Here is a 19,759-nt window from a genome sequence, read left to right on the forward strand (position 1 = left end):
CCCCCCCCCCCCCGTGAGAACGCCCATGGGATCATTTATACTTAACAGTTAATCAAATAATTTTATTTTATTATATTTATAAATTGATTAAATGTGTATCAACAACGTAGATATAAATTATTATACAGGTTAGTATTCACTATCCAGTATTTAAAATAATTAAATAGAAAAATAAATTTCAATTGAAAATTTTAAATTTTATCTTTTTCCTTTTTTGCTTCCTATAATTTGTGGTTTGGGGGACGAGGTATCACTCGGTCTGACGCGTTCGCTGCGACGCAGGTCACCAGCCAGCATTTTTCTCCGGACAAGTCGTGGTGATCGGAGAACAAGTACCGCCATCCCCCAACTGGGCATTGGCAGAAACCTACGGGTGCCCACTAGCAATTCTGCCAAAAACAAACACTCACGTGTTCCGAACCCTACAGTAACCCTACAGTAACCCAACAGTCCCAAAACTCCCCTTGCTAATAACCATGCAGTTGATGCCATAAACAATTAATAAAAAAAAAAAAAATTGTGGTATTTAGGTAGGTATTATTGAAAAAAAAAATTTCAATAATATAATATTATTAATTTTATATTGTAATCGTTTAAAAACATGTTTTAAACATTATTTTTATTGAATTTAAATAATAATCCAAAAAATATGTATGTAAAGAAATTATTTTATAAGATTTTTAAGCCAATATTTATATAATATTATTTACAAAACCCAAATTTTGTTTATAAGACATTTGAACTCTTTACTTTTTGATTAAAAATTGTATACAATTTTTAATTTTTATTGTATTATATTGCATTTATAAATACATAATAATAATTTTGTCTAAGTCTTGTTAATCTATATTAACAAGCATTGTCAAACTATACTTGGCAACACACATAAATAAATTAAAATATGTATATGCTATATCTACATATTTTTTATAAGAAATAGATAATCTACATTTTTATTTTATAAAATGGTTTTTAAATTGATATTCATGTCATATGTAATATTTTTTAAATATATTTTCTATGGATAATAAAATGAAAACTTAAAAATTGGTAAATCGTTGCTAAAATAATTTAATGCTTTTTAATGAATTTCTAAAAAATCAAATAACCAGCCAAAAAATTATTATAAAAGATATTTAAAACAAATTAGTATATTTTATGTTTAAAGCGTTGATTCGGCATGAGTGCTAAATAACATGATGCAACTATTGTGTTATAAGTACTTACTCGGAGTTCCATAGTCATCCTCGATTTTACGTGATTGCAGCTGTAGTAAAAATAAGCAGCAAGCAGCAGTTAGATTAACCAACCCGAATACTCTGTATGATGAAGTACACTATTTTCTCACGCTCACCGTGCTAGGCAGTTCTCCCGTCTTTCGTGGCAAAAATGTATCGCAATCGCCAGCAATGCACAAATTCTCGCTGTCAAATCGTGACGTAACATTGCAGAAACGACGGATATAATGAACAAAAACACAAACTCATACTTTCAAGACATGCAAAATCGACATTGGCGTCAATGGACGATGAAAACAGTAAAATAATATTATATTAAAAGCCGTCGTACCTATAAGTTGTGATTATTATTAATGTTATGCCAACCGATGGCGTACCGAATGGAAAACGATCATTGTCGGTTTGAGGGTGACGAGAAAAAGAAAAATAGTCTGTAGGTACTTGCTTGTCTCGTTGCTCGAGGAAAGGAGTCGAAAAGGAGAGCACTACCGACGAGAATAAAGTGAAGTCTAGAAATGAAAGGCATAGCGATCCGCACTCCGCAGTGCCGTTCAACGCTATACGGAACACACTGGTGTCACGGTGCTGCGCCACGTCGTCCAACTTCATAAATTATATATTGTGTGTAGTATTGTAGCTGAAAAGTAAAATGTAGAAGTTTCTTATGTACAGAATACAGAAACAATATTTTTATTTATTATTGAACTCGAATGGAGACGGATCTACATGGCCGGATTCTTAGTCAATATACACTACAAAATGTAGTATTAAAACTGTTGTTGTATTATTGTGTATAGACTGAAGGGGATAAAGTCACACCTTACTATGAACGTTTTGCTACACGTATACGTTTAATATATTATAAACCTTTAAAAAAGACATCAAATAGAGAGATGGAAAACTTTCTTACTGACTATACATAATTTTTTTTGAATATAAAATTCATAAAATAATTTTCATATCGATGCAGTATTAGTGTATTACACTTTTTAAATATACTATTCTGGTGCCTGATCTGTGTGATATTAAGTAGTACCTATTGCGGTTAAACGTCATAACATAATATAATTATGATTTATGATGGTCTGGGGGTCGATAACCCATGGCAGTACAATATACAAGGATAAAACAACAATTAAAAAAAGTGACACAATAATAATAAATTCAACTTTGTTTAACCTAATGATTATGGTTAATTTAGTAATTAATTGATGGAGGTAATGAGCTTGTTAATGACCGTGATCAGGAGAGATAAGGGCTTTATCACCAATAAAGGACTGGAGTTTGAGACAGGTCTGGCCTGAAGAGGTTTTGCTACAAGCTTGGAGCGACAGAATTATAAATTAAAGTAGTGTATACATTACTAACGTTATTATTGCTAAGATAATTATTATGAACTAAATTATAGTAATGAGACGGTTTGGTGTTATCTTGAGTTGGGTGATTTTTATTTTTTGATTGTTGGATTGCTTGAAAAGATTTTGTGAGCTTTACAATTTCCGTAGTTGGCCAAATAATTGAAATTTAAAATGCCATGGTGTGTATATACTATTTAAATGTAACAATGTACTCATGTACAAAAGTTAAAAGTACAAACGAATAATATTTTTTAAATTACAATAAAATAACTAAAATCATTATTCTCGAAATTCTTATTTCCAATTTGTTTCATTCTGAAAATGACCTGTCACTGTCACCGGTTCGTAGAAGGTATATGCTATTATCTAAAAAATCAATAGCATAATTATATATAATATACATTGTTTATTTATATATTATATGTGAAATATTCCAGGCAAAAGGTGCATTGTACTCAAGGAGACGCCCAGGTTTTTATTGAAACACTCACGAAATTTCAAGGACTGATTTATTTTGCTAATTGTTTGCAATGTAAAGGGACATGAATCGAAGAGACAACAGTTTCGAATATCTCTGCATTGTACGACTGCAATCAGTTTTTTGAAGGGGGGGGGGGGATATTCATTTTATTCAAAAATATTTCCATTTGTAAATACATTATATACATAGGTACAAGTTTAATATATTAATTTAAATATACAATACATTAATTAGTTTTTAACTAAATGAGAATTTCTATATCTTTCTTGGTTTCTAGGCCATCTCATTCAACACTACATCTGGTGTAACAATCACGTGTTTGTGTATCGCTAACATAGTTACAAGATTTTTTTAAGAATATAAAGCTACAATTTATATGTAGGCAGTGGTATCCTACTTTAGTTAACGCCTAGATAGGTATAAGATTATTTATTGAAAAATAAACACATTTTCTTTTCTTTAATAAGACCTTTAAGCAAAAAATAACTCACACAATATTTTTCATCGTTTGTTAAATCACGATTGACAAATATACCTATGTCGTTTAGATGCGGAATGCTTTCTATCTAGTAAAGCAAAAATTATAAACCAGGCTTACCTATACTATTTTAAAAATGAAAAAAATGTTATTTACCTGATCAGTGGCGGATTTAAGGGGGGGGGGCGAAGGGCCTCGCTACCCCTCTCTCCAGTGGCATAAGTTAGGTTTTATTATTTTTTATGATTGATTTTTAGAATTTTATATTTTATATTGTTTCGCTCAAACACATATTATAAATTAAGAAATATTATCATTATATACTTATAATTTATATTATTATTATATTATCATTATATAAGAAATTCTCCCAAACATATTACTATTACTTTTATTATGCGGGTATAAAGGCATTTCGCCTTAAATTAGGCGGAAGACCGGCTATTTTTGCCATGTAACGTTCCTACTGGCCATCGCTATCTTATTTTATTTTATTTGTCACACGATTCTCACTAATCCATTTCTATATTGTTATCATCGTTTTAAAATGTTAGTAATTTTACAGTCACTCGTGTGTAATTCGTATTTCGTGCTGATGTCCGTAGTGTTTTCGTTTGTAGTTTTGTGTTCAATTATTATGTTTTAAAATGTCACAAAAACGACAAAGTGAAATAAACTTCTTTTTAAAAAGTTGAAAACAAGTGACGAAAATAATCCATCTCTAAGTGAAGGTATAGAAAATGTAAACGTGTTAACATCAGAGTCAGAGCCAGCTACATTTTCTGATTCGTTTGTAGTCGATTTTAACAGTCAATATGATATCGCATTTGCTATTGAAGAAAATGCAAATCTAAAAATTCGAAGCGATCCAAATATGCTTTACAAATATTTAAAAGAAACGTGGTCACCTCAAATTATATTTTCTTTTGACTTCTTCATTTAATATTGACTTTTGAATTTATTTTGGCCTTAGAAGTAGCAGTAGAAATATCGACTCCCCCAATGAAAAGGGAAGTAACTCGAATTTTATCATTTTTCAGTAGAGCTATTTTAAGGTTTAACTTAAATTACTATTAATTATAGTTTTTTAACGATTTCTTTTTAAATGTTTATTTATGTACCCTTGTTGTATGTTTGAATATAATATTATCACCATAATTCTGTTGTTTTTTAACCTCCACAGTAGATGTATGATGGAGAATAAGTGTAAGTTACTTCTTTTTTTCAGGGGAAAAAAAGTTTTTCAGGGAGTAACTCGAGTTACTTCTTTTTTTCTGGGAAAAATCATTTATTATAAAGAAGTAACTCGAGTTACTTCTTTAATCTTGGGTAAATATATACAAGTACTAAAATAATATTTTCAAATAAAACAATTATTTTATTTTAAATTAACAACGTCAAGATTATAACAAACCAAATCATAAAAGTAGTTATAAAAATGTTTAATTAATGAAATGAAATACTTTGTACACCTATCTCAGGTATATTCAAATATTTATAAAAAAAAAAAAACAAAATAACAAATTACTTAGTAACTTAAAAAAATATTAAAAAACTGTTTATAATCTAAAAACAATAGAAAAACTTAATATTATAAATTATTCAAAACTTAGTGATCTATAAAAATCATGATATACTGATGGTATATTATATTATTATTATATTTTAATATTTGTTATTACTTAGCTGATAACAATACTATAATCACTGCTATCATTAAAAACTATAAATAAAATATGCATTCAAATAATTAACAATAAATTATTGTATTTAAAAATACAAAAATGAGTTACTTCCATTATCTCGGGGAATGTTGATTTAAAAATAGAAGTAACTTAAGATCATAGACCTTATACCTTATACCTTTGAGTACAAGGTCTATGCTTAAGATACGTCTTTTTTCACCGGAAACGTTATCATGACGTAAGATTATAAATATATTTTAATATTATGAATTCTAACCTCTCTGGAATAGTAAAGTTACTGCCGTTTTCGTAGGAAATAGAGAAAAAAATCCGTTATCAGATTTCATCAAAAAGTGAAAAATGATAAAATTCGAGTTACTTCCCTTTTCGTTGGGGGAGTCGATATTGTCTTTGACTTTTCCAATATCACGTAAATTACAAGACCCTGGTTTGGATTTGACTAAACTTATTGAAATCATACCGACTGTATTAGATGTTCTTAAAAACAAAAGAAAAAATGCAACATTTAATAACATTTATAATCGAGCCGTATCAAAAGCCGAAAATTTAAATATTGAAGTTAAAACACCACGAATATGCAAATGACAATTAAATCGATCAAACAACATTACTTCAAGTCCTGGAGAATATTTTGAAATTACGGTATACTTCACAGTTTTGGACAATTTCATAACATCTATTCAATTCATGTTTTTTGACAACCAAAATCCAATATAATTTAAAATCAAACAACTGATACCTTATAATTTACACAATAAATCTGAAGAACATATTATAAAAGGTGCCACTTTATATGAAGCAGATTTGCCTGGATCCATTGACGAATTAATAGGTAAAAACAATAATTATAATAAATCACTATTATATTTTTGAAATAAATTATAAATGCAATATTACAATTATTTACTGATGAAATTGCATTATGGCAGCTGCATTGGACTCAACAACCAGTAAAAAAGGAAAAAATAAATACAGCAATAGACGCATTCAAAGAAACTGAAGATGGGTATTTTCCAAACATTCAGTGGCGGATTTAAGGGGGGGCAGAGGGGCCTGGCCCCCCCCCCTTGGCCCATAAGATGTGTAAGAATATAACTGTGACATAAAACTTATAATTACAATTCACGAAAAATTCAGGTTTCTAATTTTGTAATGTAACGTCTTATCTTATCGCCTATTAGATTGACGTAAAACGACATAACTTGCAGCCAGTGTCAAATATCTTATCTGAAATGAACAAAAAAAATATTGGGCCCCCCCCCCTCCAAAAAACAAAATCCTAGGTCCGCCACTGCAAACATTCGTCAACTTTTACTAATTTTACCAATATTACCAGTAACAACATCGACAAGTGAGCGGTATTTCTCAACGCTAAAACGCATAAAAACATACTTGAGAACAACAATTGGGGAAAACCGTTTAAACGGGTTAGCTTTGCTTAATATCCATAAACAAATTGATGTAAAACCTGAAGAAGTGTTAGATATGTTTTCAAAATCTAATCCTAGGAAATTACAATTATCTATATCGTTATACATTTTTACAATATTATTATAATTTAAATATAATCTTAAACAAATAAAAAAAATACACATTTAAAATTATTATCTTTTGATATGTATTTGTTAATTATTGAAAAAGTTTAAGATTTGTGTTTTGGACTATGCCCCCCCCCCCCCCCAAAAAAAATTAAATGCTGGATCCGCCACTGTACCTGATCATGATATTCTGAGATTTTTTCTGATGTAATCTGAACTTTGTTAGGGATTAGTTGAGGTTCATCAATTGTTTTACTTTGTTTGGTAAAATAATCGTTTATTTTTCTTTTGGTTGACATCACTAATTAAATAAAATAAATATATTAAATATATTTTTATGGTTATATTCAAATTAAAGAAAAATAATTTTACTTACTTTTTTATTATAAAACAATGAGTGTACAAGTACAAAAAATATGGTACTAGTAAAAGTAAACTATGAATGAAAATTATAATTGGCCAATGAACGCAATTGCGCACACGAAGATCGAGAACAAATTAAAACGAGTTCAATTTTCGTGCCGTAATGAATTACCGCCCGGTCGACTATGGGTCGCAACAGCCACCGTCGCACTGCTTTATTATTATTTTTATAATTAAACATGCATTCGAGTATTCGACTATAATATATAATGCTATAAACATGTGTATCATTGTAGAACCTATTCATATATTTGCTTATAACTTATAAATAATATTTTAATTGAAAACTTCTATATTTAATTTAGTATAGTTTATTAGACGATAATAAGCAAATGCAAATGCAATATAAATATGTTATAAATACTAATAGTAATGAAATCAGCTCCGTCTCTACATTTCAGGAAAAATTGAAATAACAATTAACAGGACGTTTATTTTTAAAACATCATTTTGATGGGAGCGCGTATAAACCTGGAATGTAAAAATCTAGACACTAAAAATCTGGAATATAAGCATAATAGATACCTATTAGCTTGTGTAAGATTATTAAGATTCTAAGCGATTGTTGGAAGGTATAAATACCTTAATACATTTAGTTTTTACCCTGTGACCTACATGAGGTGGGTTTGCACAGCAAGTCGGGGGATATTTTCGATTAACGGAGCGGAGCGACGGCGCCGAGGAGCGTAGCGACGAGTGCCGCTAGCATAGCATCACTGACACACTTCATCAAAGAATTGATATTTTAAATTGCATGTCTGAGCATTTCCTTCCTAAAGTGAATTATTAATTATTGCTAGTTTTTAAAACAGATTTGGATCGCCTAGAATTGGGTGGATTTGTAGTTATTAATTTCTAGATAGGTACCGTCCAGATTTTTATCGTCCAACATTTTATGGATTTTGAACTAATAAATTCCAGATTAGCACCGTCCAAGTTTTTACGTTCCAGAATTGTACCATCCAGATTTTTACATTCCAGGTTTTTACGTGGACCCATTTTGATATGTGCCGTCTTATGATTTATGCTGGGTGCGGAGACAATAAACATGACGCACGTGAATATCGAATTTATAATACAGGATCACGATCTAATCTACGACCAAAATCTTGAACTTTAAACCTAAATTTTTTTTTTCATGTAGAAAATAAATCATAACAAAAATATCCAATGGGGAGGGGATATGACACCTTGATTCCCCCCCCCCTTGAGCACGCCACTGACTTCATTATTGTCAACAGCAAGTCTCCGACCAAGGTGAACGCTGGGTGTCAACTGTTCTAAAATATACTACCCACCAACCTATTATACTGTCGGATGAAATAATATTACAGAGCATCGCAAAATGAATATATGTACATAGGGTTCTTATGCTAGCGTAGTCTAACCGTTAGATACTTATTATTATCAGAGATCGGATAAAATAGGTAACCGAAAAATGTGTGGAGAAATTGCATTGAGTCTTTGACTGTTGTAAGTGCCCAACAAAGGGGGCCTCCTGAAGGACCACACGAACGACTTTCGAGAGCAGTGTTCAATTTACATTTCCAAATTAAATAATACACGCCTTGATTTAATGTAGGTAGGCAACCTAACCAACTACCCCGTTATCAATTTGGGTAGGGAACCAGGTGCACACAACGATGGATGGGGAGTACAGAACACGGGGAGTAGGAAAATTCAGGTTAGGTAGCGGGAAGGGTCTATGCTATCGAGTCGGTCTGGTGCAATGACAGCAGAACTCACATATAATGCTTAAAACTAACTTATCAACTAGCTGACAACTTCTTACGATGGTGAACACAGCAGGCTGAGGTGGTGAGAGAACGCTGACTTGGACGACCCGGGCGGCCTCTTATACAACGCAAGGTTGCTGGCAGACTTATGCGCTGGACCAACGTGAGGGTTGGAGAAGTAAACAATGTATGAAAAACAAACGACTTACTTTTTGAAAATAGAGTTTATTAAAATGATTGTTGTACACTGAGCATAATCATCACAACTATCTTGTAGTAAATGTAATACCGAAATATTATCGGAGGTGGTGGGGGAAAAGTAAAAATCTCTGATAAAAATAGAGCAGATATAATTTATACGGGGTAAAATAGTGAGGGGAAATTGCATCTCACCGCTCCCCCCTTATTGTTCAATTTTACGTTTTTTATAACCTACGTAATTTTTGAAATTAATGGTATACACAGCTTACACACACACTATGAAACTAATTATAAAAGATTACATAACATAAACAAAAAATAAAAATGTAATTTCTTATGAGCTGAGGTGCCTCTTATGGCACTAAATAAATATTTTTTTATTAATTCTATTTTCAAAATTGTTTAATTATGATCACACTATCAAATTATTTCAATGGTTAGGTTAAAATAACCATACTGAGGGGGTGAAATATAGAATACTTAACTTATATAAAACTCGGGTTTGAAATTTCATACTTCAGAGTTAAAAAAACCACCCAATTAATATTTAATTACAAGTGTTGATTCTTCTCTATATAATAGTAAAACAGTAACCAGTATTTTATTTAATTAAGTACACATTAAGAAAAAGAAATATTATATAAAGCACATAGTTAGATGTAATTGATAACCGTTGACAATTTATGCTTTTGAAATTATTCATTTAAAGTAATTAAAAAATAAAAATAATGAAAAACAAGATTCATAGTCAGCTTGAGTACTGAGAGGATCAATACAACTCTCAAAGTAAATACAAGTTAATACAAAAAAAAAAATCTATGTAAGTAAAATAAACTTAAATTATTAGTATAGGTAAATACATATTGATGAAACACAAATGTTCAAGTAGTTCCTTGGCGTTGACAACAGCAATTCTTAGTTCTATTAAATTCTAAAAATATACATTAAATCATTTCAGTGCAAGTCTAACTTAAAAGAGTTTAATTACTATGATCAATGCCTAGGTAAAAAACGTGGTCCCTGATTCCAATTACCAGCAGGTCTAGAATGTGAAATAAAATTTCTTGGATCTCTTGGCCGATCACAGATTCCTTCATGCCATTTTGGCCTAAAATCTTCTTTGGATTGGCTTCTCTGAACATGTCGAGGCCCCTGAAGCTGAGGTTGATTATGTACAATGTTTGAAATACTTTGCTCTTGTTGACGATAGTAAGGATGTTTCCACTGGTCAGATTGTTCTAAATTCCACAGACATTCATTAAAACTGGGTCTATCATTACTCCATAGTTGGGAAGATTGTTCCCACTGGTTTGTAACTTCTGGTATACGCTGTTGTTCATAGCCAAAAGGCGTTGGTGGTGAAAATGGTAGCGGTATAGGAAGTTTTTGATCATGGTTCTCTTCAAGTTCACTCAAATTCATAACAAAACTTACTTCATTATCTTTTGATGGTTCACTGACTCCTTCCATAAGGAAATCTGACGATGGCAGTGGTATAAAAATTCCAGGAAATTCTCGGTAATCAACATCAACAGATACCATTGATGAATTTATGTGAGGCAAATGTGTCAAACTAATTAAGTTTCTATGGTCAATATCAAACATATTAGTTATCATTTCTTGAGAAACTCGATCGTCTCTATCTATTAATTTTGATGTTACATCACAGTGATCGTTTCCTAGGCCTCCATCATTCACTGAAAATATAAGAGTTTTGATAGGAGATTTTCTCATGAAAAGGAGGTGATGCTGGTGTATCAGTTGTTGACCAATCACTATGTACAGTTATATCCCGAGCTGAAAATATTAGACATTATTAATAATCTCATCAAGATTTGAAGCATAAGTGTTTTCTAATAAACCTTTTTAAACATTGAACAAAATATAACAAAGAAATATTAAAGAAAAACTATTACAATGAGTTGTAATTACCCCTTTGTGGAACATGAAATACTGGTTTAGAATTTTCTTTTATAAATGATGATAAATTAGTAAGAGGCACCATATTATTAGAGAATTCAGGAGTTATAATTTGCTGCCTAGAAGACATTGAAGTAGATACACAAGCTTCAATACAATTTGAAGAATATGTAGAACTTTGATCATGGATTTTCATCTAAAAAATAAAGATTATTAAACATATTATAGTCCAACATATTAAAGATAATATAACTACATCAATAGTATATGATACATTTGTTTGATTAGGAAGTGCTGAGTATGCAAAAGTCTCATCTGAAGATGTTGAAGGAGCATCGCATGGAAACAGGCTGGTTAATGATTTTTGATCATGATTACCTAATGCTGAAAAACCCACAGAAGCTGGATCATACAATTTTAAATCATAATGAAATATTAAAAACCAAAACAAAATTAATAGTCTAAAAATGTAGTTTGACATACCTTGAACATTAATGCTATTTCCTATTGAAGAATTCATCATATATTTATCTGAGTTTAGTACAGTGTCATAATTGATATTATGTGAGTTTAAGTCTTCAATAGACATAGAAGTTGTCGAAAGGGGTAGAGCATTAATACCGGGTTTGATTGAGCTATCTGTTGGCATAGAACCAACCAAGGATTGTAATTCACACTGTACAAGTTTTACTTTTTTAATATAGTAGAAATAAGCCTGAAATTGTGTCTTAAATTAGCCTTCTGTTATATCACAGAAACAAATATATTGTCTTTACCGTGGCAACAATCTTAACTTCATCATTTTGTTCTGCATAATAAGATTTAGCAACTTCTAAAGCGTTTAATAGTTGAGCACGACAAAGAGTTTCTTGTTTGAGGCATTTAATGTACCATTCAATTTTTGACATAATATCATTTAATTCATTCAGGAACTTGTGACTCGGTGTTAGATCTAAAAAAAACACTAGTTTTAAAATTTTTTTAAAATATATATATATATATTGTAAAATAAAAGACAAGACTAAAAATAGCAGTGTGATTTTGTATATTATACATTTTGTAACAACACAATATCATCACTATAATGTTAAACATTGCTAAATAGTATAAATCTGCGGCTTATAGAAGAATGTTCAAGAAGGCGTGCCTCAAAACAAATAAGTATAATAGGTACCTATATTTTTTTTTTTTTTTTTAATCCTATAAATTACAATTCTCAGTACACGACAAAAAAACATCATAGGTCTCTGCACCAAGCCATATCAATGTCATTGTACAACAATATTACCTTCTTTTAACATGTTCTGTAAAGCTTCATTATTAGTAAGAGGCAAGTTAGCTTCTCTTAAATTTATCATCTTTAAGTCTGTGATCTGTTCCAACTTAACACAAGAACGTATTTTAACTGCTAATGCATAAATCTAAGAATCATAATATATTTATATTATTAGTCATTAGTATTATATAAGTAAGAACACATTTAAATACATTCTTAATTCACATTTTTTAAATGTATGTAAAAACTATTTTTAAATCAGTCATAAATATAATAAATAGTGACTAGTTATTATTATTATTTATGATTAATATATGTTATCTAAAATATGTAGGTACTATTAAGTATTATTGTATTATACTTTTTCGAATTATAATCAACAAAATATTTAAGACAAATATGATATAGTCCAATATTGCATTGTACGATACCCGAGTGAACTTTTATTTCCATGCGCTTTTGGTGTGTTTATTTTTTCGGCATTTTCTCCGTTAAATTTTTTTTCTGAATCATAGAAACTAGTTGCCCTTTTAAAATTTGACAATAACAACCAACAACTCTACACCTTCAAATGAGCAAGCTGTTACATCAAAGAGCTATATGTATACCGCATATATAAGGGAGCTCAGGGTACAGCACAACCAGATTGAGCACCTCCTTGTCACTCAACATACGCACACACACTACTCCAAAACTATTTTTTTGATTCACTTGGAAAATCATCCACACTTTTGCCATCAAAGTTCAACGGCATTTGAACCGTTAAAAGTACTCTTACAACAGTAGGAATTATATAATTTCGGTAAATCCGCAAATTATTTTAAATACCGCCTTTTCAAGACAAATTAAATTTCAATTTCAATTTTTAGTTTTTAATATTAATGTATAAAAGTTTTTCGAAAATACTGGATTGTTGATTTGATGTAATAAATAATTCAACTGTACTTTGGCAAACATTTTTTTTTTCATCTAACTACCTACGTATTTTATTTATAAAAAGCTTCTTATCCAGTACGATGCTTGGATCATAAAAATATTATAAAATTATGATCCACCATAGACGTATACAAGAATTTTTAAAAAAAATATTATTAACTAAATAATAAAGCAGAGTACACAGTTGTTCTTACTTTTGTGATAATATAAATTATAGCCTATTGTAATGGGTATATCGTCACCACAGTCAACGTATTTCTATGGACTGGAGTCCAGCGTTAAACGTTATTAAAGTATAATTATCATTGCATTCCCGTACAACCATGTAGTCAGAAGGGTATAGGCTAAGTACAGGTAATGAATATGTATGAGAGAGGAGTCGCGTTGAATAGTTAAGTATCATGACGATCGTGGAAATTAAATTACCAGAAAAAGGATCAGTATCCCACATAGCAAAATTCTTTCCGTGACGTCAATAGGACCATCCTAATCATGTCCGTAAGTCATCCTAACAGTATGCTCGATAAGGCCATTCTAAGGATGATCTTAGTACCGCAGTCTCTAATTATTTACCTCCCATTGGTGTACCGGGAGGATATTGGATGAATTCTATTTGAATACTTAATGGAAAAGGAACATTTTGAGGAAAATATATGGGCCAGTGTATAATGTGAATTCAGGAATATTCGAAAGAAGAAGGAATGACGAGTTACAAAGACTTGATAGCAATCCATGTATCTGCCAATTCATACGTAGGAAGAGAATATAATGGGTGGCGGGCAGAAGGTTGCTTCATACGGGAGGTTATGGTGGGGAACCCAACTGGAAAGGAACCTCTGGCTAGACCACGCCAGAGATGGTTTGATTCGGTGAAGAGGGGCCTGTCAAAAATAAATAACACCTTCAGCATTGACATGGCAACGGATAGGGATCAGTGGAGAAGGATTGTGGAAGCGGCAAAGGACCTCAATGGTCCGTATTAATAGGTCAGAAGAAGAAGAAGAATACTTAATGGAACTTGCGAGGATGTAAATCTGCATCGCAAAGGTCTCACATTCACATATTGTATGCGTTGTACCTACATCTTATTCGAGTAAAAAATTGAACTCCCCCCCCCTCCCCATTCAAAATTCTCGAACACGCCACCGAAGGCCGTGTACATAAAATACCAACAGTAGACTGATACAGCTGAGCTCTAACACCACATGCCGAATTGGTTCCGGTTTGAAAAAGGTATTTTATTAAGGTAAGCCGAATTGGTTCTCGTTTTAAAAATATGATTTAATACATACAATTTTAAATCGTTGATTTGGGAGTAAACTATAGTCGTCCCTAGGTGTAAGTACAAAATACAAATAATAAAATATAATAAATACAATTATTTAAAATCGTTGATTTGCAAATTTGAAGCAAACTTTCTTTAAGTATTCAATTCACGTAAGCTTCTCGTTAATGTACTCAGTCATACAATTTTCCAAGAATTTGTTATTTTTTTCTTGTTAGCTAGTAAGTTTTCTAGTATTATTACTCCGAAATTTAATATAACTTAATGTCTCAATACTGTTTAAAGTCTCTATAAAATAAAATATATTAGGTTGGGCACTTGTAAATTCTTTACTCAGCTTTGAATGGAACGATTCGCAACAATATTTTTGTAAAATCTAGCCCAAATTTTTGGTGCAAAGATACTGTCTGTCATTATGTATGTATCATGAACTTAGTCAAAGAACTGATCCAATTTTGGACACCAAGGTTTTATGTCCATCAAATCATTATAATTCGACGTCTTTGGGTGATAATAAGGGCAGTCCAAAAAATAGTTTCAGAAGTTGTCCGATTTCTGAAGCATTATCTTTAAATTCATTGGAGAGACCAAACTGTTGAATTTTTTTCCACCATGACTGACATAAATGGAATCTGCAACCTCTAACTGTAACATATTTTACGACCTTATACAGGGTCCGGAAAAAAAACCTCCCGTATTTTTAGACGTTTATATTTAAAGCTATTTATAAATAAAATGGTATTCCGGGTATAGATAGATAAAGTTCTACGTGCCATTTTCAGTAATCATAATGGCCGTGGCACGGTGAGCATCGCGCGTTTGTCGTAGAGGAATATATCCGTAATGGTGGTTCTGCAATTACTACTCAACGAGCATTTCACATTCGATTTCAACTTGGCCGACATGATTCTGTTCCAGATAAAAAAACAATTCAAGTTTGGTTATCAAACTTTAGAGCAATGGATTCTGCACTAAAGAGGAAATCTGTTAAAGGTCTACTGGCTGACCTTTAACCGCAACAATGCCGGATAATGTGGCACGTTTTAGTGAGTATCCAGCAATCTCCAAGGCGTTCAGCACTTACACATGTAGCTGCCCTTGGATTGTGTGATATGATAATGTAAAATGGCATAGTATTTAATTTAGAAAATTTAATTAAATTGTTCTGTTAAATTGTTTATGTATTTGTAATTGCCTTTTAAAATATGGGAGATCTTTTTGCCGAACCCCATATTTTAATGCAAGTATGTAAGTGTTAGTAGTCATGTTCGGGAGTAGGCTGAATACTCAGGAACATAGCTATTTTGTATCTTGATAAAAATAGAAAATAATTGATAAAATTGCTGAGGACAACTCTTGAATGTTCCATCGACAAATACCGTAGTGGCTTTCTTGAGTTGTTCCAAGTTCTGCGTGCATGTAAATGTAATTATATTGTTGACAGAATCGTTGTCATAAATAAAGTTTTCTCTGAGATTAGTTATTAACGAATATTACTAACACTTTTATGAAGTTCTTCAAGATTAGAAGGTAACTTGGGAATCGTTCTTAATTTAGCAGCATTCAAATTTTTACGGACTCTGTTAATATCATTTTGAACTAGTGACTCTTAGAAGCTATCCCGTATATCGTATAATTTTAGATGGTCGCTCTGTAATAAGTTCGTCACATTTTTTTTTAGTGAATTTGTCAATTGCTATCGCACAAGTGTACCATCGTCTTCACTTACCTGGTTATGTGTTAATACTTCTTCACATAAACAATCTCCGTTCAATTTAACGTATGCTTTACATTTTCGTTTTGTACATATCGACCTCTGTATGTTATCTGCTAGGTTCTTTTGGAATCCAAACTTGTAATTTTCAATAACCAACAACTTAGTTTCCTTTTCACTAAACATAAACTCCATAATTACCAAAAATTAAAATTAAAAAATATAAACTCAAATACGAAATACAAATTACAAATTTACACGATGTGTTATTCGAGACTGTATAGTGCTCACTGCTCACCAACATTATTGTCATTCGTAAATAGAATATATAGAAGATATACCATACAGGCATACAGCGATAAAAGTATATATATCTCAATCGTTATCTAAATTGATCGGGATATCACCGATAATTTGCTAAACTTCCATTATATAAATATATTGCCATCTTATTGTATATTATACTATAGATTATAGAGTGTAGCCGTGTAGGTAAATTTATATTTTATAGTCTAATTTATATTTTGTACCAATTATAAAAAATTAAAAATTACCTGTACACAAACGGGAACCAATTCGGCTCAACCTAATAAAATACCTTTTTTAAACGGGAACCAATTTGGCCAAACGGGAACCAATTCGGTTACTCCCCCATAGACAAGTCGTATGCTCAGTTACTGCTACTCCGACCTCAGGCGTTCTCGCTAACTCTTTACATGACCGTCGCTTCATCGTGTTTCGATGATATTCGTTATCGTGTTTTTGATAACAGTTTTAGGTACAGTAGAACAGAGTCGACTATCGAGTGTACTTTCCAGTTTCAACGTCGCAACGAACTACATTTATGCGCATTACGCATAGAAAATATTTTCGTCTTGTAATACACTAATACGTGTCCACATTCCAGAGTGTCACCGCACTGCCTCAGTGATCGAGCTCCTTCGAGGAAGGTTAAATAAATATTAATTATAGGTACTTCATGACTTTATTTTTTCCTAATTTATTAATGTACAAAAGTAATAATTTACTGTTACCTTAACAATAAGCAAGGTACCTAAATTTTACTATTTAATAATAATATAAAGGTACAAACTAATTAAACTTATGATACACTAATTATTAAAATGTAAATTTTTAGATTTTTGGTTGTTGACTTTGATGACTTATTACAAATTATTCCAAGTAAAATAAAAAATGAAAAATCAAGTTTCTTCCCTAACTATAAAATTTTAAATTGTATGCCTGTTGTATCTATAGAAATTCCAAACACACCCACAACTATTTGGGGTGTAAATGATATAAAAACATATTTTAAAAAACAGGTTTGTCATGCATTTGATATATTAATTGTTAATATGTATTTAAATTTAATATTTTAAATTCCAGACGACTTTATTTAAGCGAAGGAAGTATTAAGTAAAGCATAGTATAGGTCGGATTTTGAAAGCGACTAGTACTGCATTGAAATTGAGCAAAGTTTATGCTGCAAAATCAATAAGTGTCAGTGATGAATTTGATGAAAATTCTGATCTAATAACTAATAATATTCCACCATTTCCAAATCCACCTGGTAATTGTATACATAACTTATAACAGTAAATATAACAATTATAATTTGATTTTTAATAAGTTAAATAATTTAATTTAGCAAAAGAAAAAACATATACATCTATCCAGAAACATAGAAGTGGGGGAAAGCGTTTTTTTAATTCAGGTAGTTTTAATATAATATATAATTTATACTATATAATATGATACTATTGATACTACAGAAATGACAAAACTATTAATAGGTAAAAAAAAAAATACACATCTATTCAGAAACCTGTCTATGAGAAGTAAGTATGTTCTCCAGTTGTTTCATCTCAGAACTGTTTGATTAGTTCTGGTTACATACAATTTTGAGTAGATTAATGATCTTACAGTTATTTAATTTAAATATTCAACTATTATAGGGTTAATGACAGTCAGTACACCAACCAAAAAATAAAAAAATGTTTTGGTGCTTTTAACAATTCAATTTCACCAAGTTATGTTGACGTTAAATCATTTATGAAATTGTATTAGAATATAAAAACTTGGAACTCAATGTTATATAGTTGTCTTCATTATCACCAAATTTATTTGAAGGTATTGATATTAACTAGTTACCCTTAGAAATTGAACCAGGTATTGTAATTATTTTAAATTTCAATTGACAATTTTGTTTAGCTTGTAACTTATACTTTCATATTTTTATACGGTTTTGAAAACAATGATAATTCATCAGATTTAATTTCAGTAGCAGAAGTTAACGATTTGCAAAATAATTTTAATAATGATGGTAAATATTCCAAATTAAATTTTAATAGCCAGGTATCAAAATTTATTTCAGGACCATTTAATAGTCACGAATTCCAAATATGGTTAATTAAATCTATTGCCCTACTTAAAAATGATGTTTCAATTATAATGAAATCTGACAACTTTTTTTTGATAATCATCCAGAAAATGATTTAGAACTCGATAAACTCATTTTACAATTTTCTATTGGGAACGAAACTAGTTGATTTGAAATCAAAGAATAGCTGACTACTGACAATATTGCAACTAAATATTTATTATTATTAAATTGCTATGATATAATTTATATTTAATTATCAATAACTATAGTTAATGTATTAATTTCATAGGTTAAAAAAATGTCAAAACTAGTATCAAGTGACAACAAACTAAGCATTTTTTGTCTATTATATCATTTTTATTTCTATTAACCTCCAAACCACCAATTTGGATTCAGGATTCAGCACTCCATCATCCACCAACTCCACCGCACGGTCGACTTAATCTCTACCAGTATGGAATCAAAACTTTACTGTGCGGCTGTACTCCTTGACGTGGCTCAGGCCTTCAACAAGGTGTGTCACGAAGGACTTCTCTTTTAACTCAAAAATTTCCTCCCTGCCCCTCACTGCCTTCTTTTAAAACCATAACTCGAAAATCCCACCTTTTGTGTTCGCGTTAATAACAGATACTCGTCAACTTTCCAAATATTAGCTGGAGCCCCTCAAGGAAGTGACTTATAGGTATTCTTCTTATACTCTATATTCACCCACGATACCCCGACCTCTCCTCATACAACACCGGGTACTTACGATAATCCTGGCTTCTGACAATGACCCACAAGTAGTGTATCTCTTGGGCTACAAAATCATTTTAACTCGATTCAATTATGGTAGATCAAAATAAATGAAGCCAAATCATCTTTTATCACGTTCTCTCTTAGACCAGGTGACTACCTGGCCCCTCAATAATAACCAAATTCCTATCACCCCTACAATAAAATACATAGGTTTGACTTGGGACAGACACTTAACATGGGCACAGCACCTTAAAAATAAAATAAAAACTGTCAATTCCAGACTCCATTTACTACGCCCAATTCTTAGATCAAAGACAACAATAAATAATAAGCTAGGTACTAATATAC

General features: G+C 31.0%; 1 pseudogene; it reads right to left on the reverse strand.

The window, feature by feature from the left end:
* Positions 1-10,089: 10,089 nt before the first annotated feature.
* LOC111037942 lies at positions 10,090-16,485 on the reverse strand (annotated as a pseudogene).
* Positions 16,486-19,759: the final 3,274 nt, after the last annotated feature.

This window comes from Myzus persicae, unplaced genomic scaffold, assembly GCF_001856785.1.
Source record: "Myzus persicae strain clone G006 unplaced genomic scaffold, MPER_G0061.0, whole genome shotgun sequence".
In the NCBI taxonomy this organism is placed as follows: domain Eukaryota; kingdom Metazoa; phylum Arthropoda; class Insecta; order Hemiptera; family Aphididae; genus Myzus; species Myzus persicae.